Below are 7,684 nucleotides of genomic sequence, written 5' to 3' on the forward strand. Positions count from 1 at the left end.
CAGGCGGTCTCCTTACCGTCTGAGCCACCAGGGAAGTCCATATGCCGGGTCTTAGTTGCCACATATGGGTTCTAGTTTCCTGACCAGGAATCGAACCCAGACCCCCTGCATTGCAAGTGCAGAATGCACATGGGACCAAAAAACACAACTGGGATTGGCCGCACACCTGCAGAACACTACTGCCTTGAGGGGTTCACACCTCTTCCACCCTACACGACTTTGGTGTCAGAGGTTAGCCCCACCAGGTGAAACCTACTATACCTATAGACAACTGCATATACTATTCATGGCTGGCAAAAAGGGCATTCCAGTTTAAGCTGAGCTGCTCCATTACCTATCCCCACATTTGGAGAAGGAAATGGCATGGGATTTCTTGCCTGGGAAATGCCATGAACAGAGGACCCTGGTGGGCTACAATCCATGGGATTGAAAAAGAGCCAGACACGACTGAGCAAGTAAACATTACATTTATCTCTAAACATCAGACTCCAGTTCTCCATAAAAGCTTTCCCATGGCTTTAACATGCATAAGAACCCATAGGGGTGCTTCCTTACGATGCACATTTCTAGGCCGCTACCCCTAGAGATTCTGATTCAGTAGATGGCCTGTAGAAAACCATTGAAAAACAGCACTCTGGGAAACAGTGCTGTCTAATAGAACTTTCTGCAGTGATGGCCATGTTTTATCTCAACACTATTCAGTATAGTAGGCACCTAATAGGTGGCTAGTGTGATCAAGGGAGTGAATTTTAAGTTTTATTCAGTTCTGAAAAGTGAAAGTGTAATCTCTCAGTCGTGTTTGACTCTTCCCAATCCCATGGACACGAAGGAGCCCAGCAGGCTCCTCTGTCCATGAAATTCTCCAGGCAAGAATACTGGAGTGGGTAGCCATTCAGTTTTAATCTATTTCAATTTAAATAGCTACATGTGACAAGGGTCACCGTCTTGAACAGCACAGCTTAGGACCTTGATGCCCAGAGTGCCCAGTAAACCAATAGCAGCTCCTGGGGGTTTGTTAGAAATGCAGAATTTCAGGTCCCACTCTAGACCTACTGAATCAGGATCTGCAGTCTAACAAGATGCCCAGGCAGGAGCTCCCTGGAGATTCAGTGGCTAAGACTCCAAGCTTCCACTGCAGCAAGGAGTGGGTTTGATCCCTAGTCAGAGAACTATGATCTCACATGCCAAAAAATAATAATAATAAATAAAAATTTTAAAACGAACAAGATCCCCAGGCAAACCATAAGTCAATGAAGGTTGACACTCACTTTCAAGAACATTTTGGTGCCTGACTGAGATGCCCCATTTCTGAGCCACTTACCATCCGTTAACACCACTCTCTTGTTATAGACAAATTCTAATATCCAACTGTATTAACAGTCTAACCCAATTTTTACCCAGAATGCTGGATTCTGATGTAACTAGCATTATTGGTTTAGAAGAAATAAGAGGATGTGTGTGCGTGTTAATATAAAGAGGGAAAGAGAAAGATGAAGTGATGGTGTAGTCAAGTTAGAATGGGTCCTATATGCTAGCCAAGGGTTTCAGCAATAGAGAACCATCAAAGATGTTAAGCAGGCAGATAAAATAAGTAGGGTTGTTTTCTGACAATAAGGCTCCTAACTGTGGAGGATGGGGTAGAGGAGATGGCTGGTCACACAGGAATCTCCATTGTCCATTGGGTCTTATATGAAGTATAAGGGTCTTATATGAAGTATACAGGGAGAAGCATTTGCTATCTAATCTTATTGCTAGATTTGAGGAACGGCAAATATTTAGGACTTACAAAACCTATCTATCCTCCAGCATCCATGTCCACAAGTATCTCAACCCAGATCTTCAGAATAATGTAGTACTCTCTTTTCTTGAGAGAAAATAACAGACGATTTTTGTATTTTAATCCCTAAGAGATAATTTCTCAGCAATAAACCAGACGTCCACCATTTCTAGTAGTGAACTATTTGGGATCTGATTCACCCCTGCAACAACTGTTTGCTTCAAAAGTATACTTTTTTAAAATTTTATTTATTTTGAATTGAAGGATAATTGCTATACAATATTGGTTTCATTTCTGGCATACATCAACGTGAATTAGCCATAGGTATAAAGTACACTTTTTTACACTCCGTTGTACAGCAGAAACTAACACAACATTACAAACCAATTACACTCAAGCAAAAATAATGTAAATACACATTTAAAAAATAAAGTGTACTTTCTACACATTTTAAGGCTAAAATACAAGGAGGATATTCACGGAACACACATAATCAAAACAATGGACTTTCCTTTAGATATCTTTCCCATTAGTATTCATGTGGTCTGTTGCCACAAACATGAAAATGAAAAATAGCTGCAACTGGGGGTGGACTGAGGGCTGACATGCAAGGAAATGAAGGACTTAAAAAGTGTTCCTCATCTTTTATCTGGGCTCAGAAGTCCTTTGATGCACCCAAAGGGTGGAGATTGGTCAGCCAGGGTCTCTGAGAGGGAAAGAACCAAGAGATAGGAATCTGCTGTTTTCTAGGCAACAGGGTTCTTTAGGCCATGCTGTTTTTCAAAGAATAACATGGAGAAATGATTTCTCCCAGTACTCGAACACGATGGGCAAGAGAATAGCCCAGCAGAGCACTCAGAAGACATGTATTGACCCGATACATGTGGTCAATAAGAGGCAAGGAGAGGGACTTTCCTGTTAGTCCAGTGGTTAAGAATCCACCTGCTGTGGAAGGGGACACAGGTTCAATGCCTGGACTGGGAAGATCCTACGTGCTGTAGAGCAACTAAGCCCGTTCACCACAACTACTGAGCCTGTGCTCGAGAGCCCGTGCTCCAGAGCCTGTGCTCCACAAGAGAAGCCACTGCAATGAGAAGCCTGTGCACTGCAACTCGAGAGCAGCCCCCACTCGCTGCAACGAGAGAAAGCCTGCAAGCAGCAATGAAGACCCAGCACAGCCAAAAATAATAAATCAATAAAAAATTTTTTTAAAAGAGGCAAGGAGAGAAGAGGTGGATGAAGTCAGTGCCCCAAAGCTCAGGCAAGTCTGTTAGTGGAAGGACCAGTGAACTGAAACCTCTATCAACCCCACTAGGAGGACAAGTCCTTGGAGCAGTGGTCTCCAAACAAGGTGACACGTCCCAGGGAGTGGGCAAGGTGAACCACTGGGGCTTCAGAAGAAGAAATTAGAATCTCTATTTGTACCTAAACTTTTAAACTTCAAAAGACAATGAATTAAGTTTTGCTAAAACTTAAACCACAGATTGGCACCTGCCCTGAACTCCACTGGCACATCAGAGGGCCTCATGTCCAGTTAGGACGCAAGACAGAAAACAGTTGTTGGAAGTGTGAACAGAGGTGTTAGGTTCCTTTCAGCATATTGTGATGTACTGTGTTTTTTCAATATTCCCATACATGTGGATTTATGTATTATATTATGTAGTTTTTACTAAATCCATCCTCTTAAAATGGGTCTGTGTGTTTGTGTGCTCACTCAGTCATGTCGAACTCTGCGACCCCATGAACTGTATCTCACCAGGCCCCTCTATCCATGGGATTTTCCCAGGAAGAATACTGGAGTGGGCAGCCATTCCCGTCTCCAAGGGATCTTGACACTACAGTCATTGAAATAATACCACTTTCTGAACAAACTTATGGTTGCTGGGGGGACGGAATAGTTAGGTAGTTTGGGATGGACATGTCAGTTGAGTCCCTCCGTCGTATCCGACTCTTTGTGACCCTATGGACTGCAGCAAGCCAGGCCTCCCGATCCATCACCAATCCTGGAGCTTACTCAAACTAATGTCCATTGAGATGGTTATGCCATCCAACCATCTCATCCTCTGTCGTCCTCTTCTCCTCCTACCTTCAATCTTCCCCAGCATCAGGGTCTTTTCAAATGAGTCAGTTCTTCACATCAGGTGGCCAAAGTATTGCAGTTTCAGCTTCAGCATCAGTCCTTACAATGAATATTCAGGGTTGATTTCCTTTAGAATTGACTGGTTTGACCTCTTTGCAGTCCAAGGGACTTCAAGAGTCTTCAACATTGATGTTGGAGCTGATGTTCAAAAGCATCAATTCATCAGCACTCAGCTTTCTTTGTAGTCCAACTCTCACATCCATACATGACTACTGGAAAACTCATAGCTTTGACTAGATGGACCTTCTTGACAAAGCAATGTCGCTGTCTAGGTCGGTAATAACTTTTCTTCCAAGGAGCAAGCATCTTTTAATTTCATGGCTGCAATCACCATCTGCAGTGATTTTGGAGCCCCCCAAAATGAAGTCTGTCACTGTCTCCATTGTTTCCCCATCTATTTGCAATGAAGTGAATGGGACCGGATGCCATGATCTTAAGTTCTCTGAATGTTGAGTCTTAAGCCAACTTTTTCACTCTACATATAAGTTAAATAAGCAGGGTGACAATATACAGCCTTGATGTACTCTTTTCCTGATTTGGAACCAGTCTGATTTTTTATGTCCGGTTCTAATTGTTGCTTCTTGACCAGCATACAAGTTTCCCAGGAGGCAGGTCAGGTGGTCTGGTATTCCCAACTCTTTAGGAAATTTTCCACAGTTGGTTGTGATCCACACAGTCAAGGGCTTTGGCGTAGTCAATAAAGCAGAAATAGATGTTTTTCTGGAACTCTCTTGCTTTTTCTATGATCCAACGGATGTTGGCAATTTGATCTCTGGTTCCTCTGCCTTTTCTAAAACCAGCTTGAACATCAGGAAGTTCACGGCTCATGTACTGTTGAAGCCTGGCGTGGAGAATTTTGAGCATTACTTTGATAGCCTGTGAGATGAGTGCAATCGTGTGGTAGTTTGAGCATTCTTTGGCATTGCCTTTCTTTGGGATTGGAATGAAAACTGACCTTTTCCAGTCCTGTGGCCACTGCTGAGTTTTCCACATTTGCTGGCATATTGAGTGCAGCACTTTCACAGCATCGTCTTTCAGGATTTGAAATAGCTCAACTGGAATTCCATCACCTCCACTAGCCTTGTTCATAGTGATGCTTCCTAAGGCCCACTTCACTTCACATTCCAGGATGTCTGGCTCTAGGTGAGTGATCACATCGTCGTGATTATCTGGGTCATGAAGATATTTTTCGTACGGTTCTTCTGTGTATTCTTGCCACCTCTTCTTAATATCTTCTGCTTTTGTTAGGTCCCTACCATTTCTGTCCTTTATTGAGCCCATCTTTACATGAAATTTTCCCTTTGTATCTCTAATTTTCTTGAAGAGGTCTCTAGTCTTTCCCATTCTATTGTTTTCCTCTATTTCTTTGCATTGATCACTGAGGAAGGCTTTCTTATCTCTCCTTGCGTTTTTTTGGAACTCTGCATTCAAATGGGTATATCTTTCCTTTTCTCCTTTGCCTTTAGCTTCTCTTCTTTTCTCAGCTATTCTTTTTGCATTTCTTTTCCTTGGGTATGGTCTTGATCCCTGTCTCCTGTACAATGTCATGAACCTCTATCCATACTTCTTCAGGCTCTCTATCAGATCTAATCCCTTGAATGTATTTGTAGCTTCCACTGTATAATCATAAGGGATTTGATTTAAGTCATACCTCAATGGTCGAGTGGTCTTCCCTACTTCTTCAATTTAAGTCTGAATTTGGCAATAAGGAGTTCATGATCTGAGCCACAGTCAGCTCCTGGTCTTATTTTTGTTGACTGTATAGAGCTTCTCCATCTTTGGCTGCAAAGAATATAAGCAATCTGATTTCAGTATTGACCACCTGGTGATGTCCATGTGTAGAGTCTTCTCTTGTGTTGTTGGAAGAGAATGTTTGTTATGACCAGTGCATTCTCTTGGCAAAACTTTGTTAGCCTTTGCCCTGCTTCATTCTGTACTCCAAGGACAAATTTGTCTGTTACTCCAGGTATCTCTTGACTTCCTACTTTTGCATTCCAGGCCCCTATAATGAAAAGGACATCTTTTTTGGGTGTTAGTTCTAGGAGGTCTTGTAGGTCTTCATAGAACCATTCAACTTCAGCTTCTTCAGCATTACTGGTCGGGGCATAGTTTTGGATTACTGTGATATTGAATGGTTTGCTTGGAAATGAACAGAGATCATTCTGTCATTTTTTGAGTTTGCACCCAAGTACTGCATTTCAGACTCTTTTGTTAACTACGAGGGCTACTCCATTTCTTCTAAGGGATTCTTGCTCACAGTAGTAGATATAATGGTCATCTGAGTTAAATTCACCCATTCCAGTCCATTTTAGTTCACTGATTCCTAAAATGTTGATGTTCACACTTGCCATCTCCTGTTTGACCACTTCCAATTTACCTTGATTCATGGACCTAACATTCCAGGTTCCTATGCAATATTGTTCTTTACAGCATCAGACTTTACTTCTATCACCAGTCACATCCACAACTGGGTGTTTTTGCTTGGGCTCTGTGTCTTCATTCTTTCTGGAGTTATTTCTCCACTGTTCTCCAGTAGCATATTGGGCACCTATCAACCTGAGGAGTTCATCTTTCAGTGTCCTGTCTTTCTGCCTGTTCATACTGTTCATGGGGTTCTCAGGGCAAGAATACTGAAGTGGTTTGCCATTCCCTTCTCCAGTGGACCGCATTTTGTCAGAACTCTCCACTATGACCCATCTGTCTTGGGTGGCCCTACACGGCACGGCTCATGGTTTCATTGAATTAGACAAGGCTGTGGTCCATGTGATCAGTTTGATTAGTTTTCTGTGACTGTGGTTTTCATTCTGTCCAACCCTTTGATGGATAAGGATAAGAGGCAAATGGAAGTTTCCTGATGGGAGAGACTGACTGAGGGGGAAACTGGGTCTTTTTCTGATGGGCGGGGCCATGCTCAGTAAACTTTAATCCAATTTTCTATTGATGGGTGGGGCTGTGTTTCCTATTGTTTGACCTGAGGCCAAACTATGGTGGAGGTAATGAAGATAATGGCAACTTCCTTCAAAAGGTCCCATGCAGACACTGACACACTAAGTGCCCCCGACCCTGCACCAGTCCACGGCCGACCATGCCTCTGCCAGACTCCTGGTCACTCACAGACAAGTCTGGGTCAGTCTCTTGTGGGGTCACTGCTCCTTTCTCCTGGGTCCTGGTGCACACAAGGTTTTGTTTGTGCCCTCCAGGAGTCTGTTTCCCCTGTCCTGTGTAAGTTCTGGCAGCTCTATGGCAATGTACTATGATATGAGGAGAACAATGCCCAGGGCCACTTATGCAAGTGAAGGGACAGGGGAAGACTTCACAGAAGAGCAGGCAATGGAGCTAAGTCTTGAAGGATAAACAGGAGTCTCCCAGATGAACAAAAAAGGAAGAAGCACTGCAGCCAGAGAAAAAGCAGCCCAAGAGGCAGGAAGGGTGGAAGACACTGGTGGTGTTTGAGGAGCTGTGTGGTTGTCCACACAACTGGGATGGGGAAGAGTGCAGGGAGAGCTGAGCCTGGAAGGAGACGAGTAGGGGTACTTCATGGTCAGGTTCATGTCTGATAAGATCACCTTGACTGTGATCTGAGAAATAAAGTGAAAAGAAGTAGACTGACGGCAGAAGCCAAGGATGGGGCTCTTGCTCAGTTTAGCTTAGACACTCAGAGTCTGGACAAAAGGGACAATAGGATGAGGAGAGGAAGGAACAGGTTAAGAGAGACTTCCCAGGTAGCTCAGTGGTTAAGGAATCTGCCTGCAATCCAGGTGACACAG

This window comes from Budorcas taxicolor, chromosome 21 (genome assembly GCF_023091745.1).
Source record: "Budorcas taxicolor isolate Tak-1 chromosome 21, Takin1.1, whole genome shotgun sequence".
In the NCBI taxonomy this organism is placed as follows: domain Eukaryota; kingdom Metazoa; phylum Chordata; class Mammalia; order Artiodactyla; family Bovidae; genus Budorcas; species Budorcas taxicolor.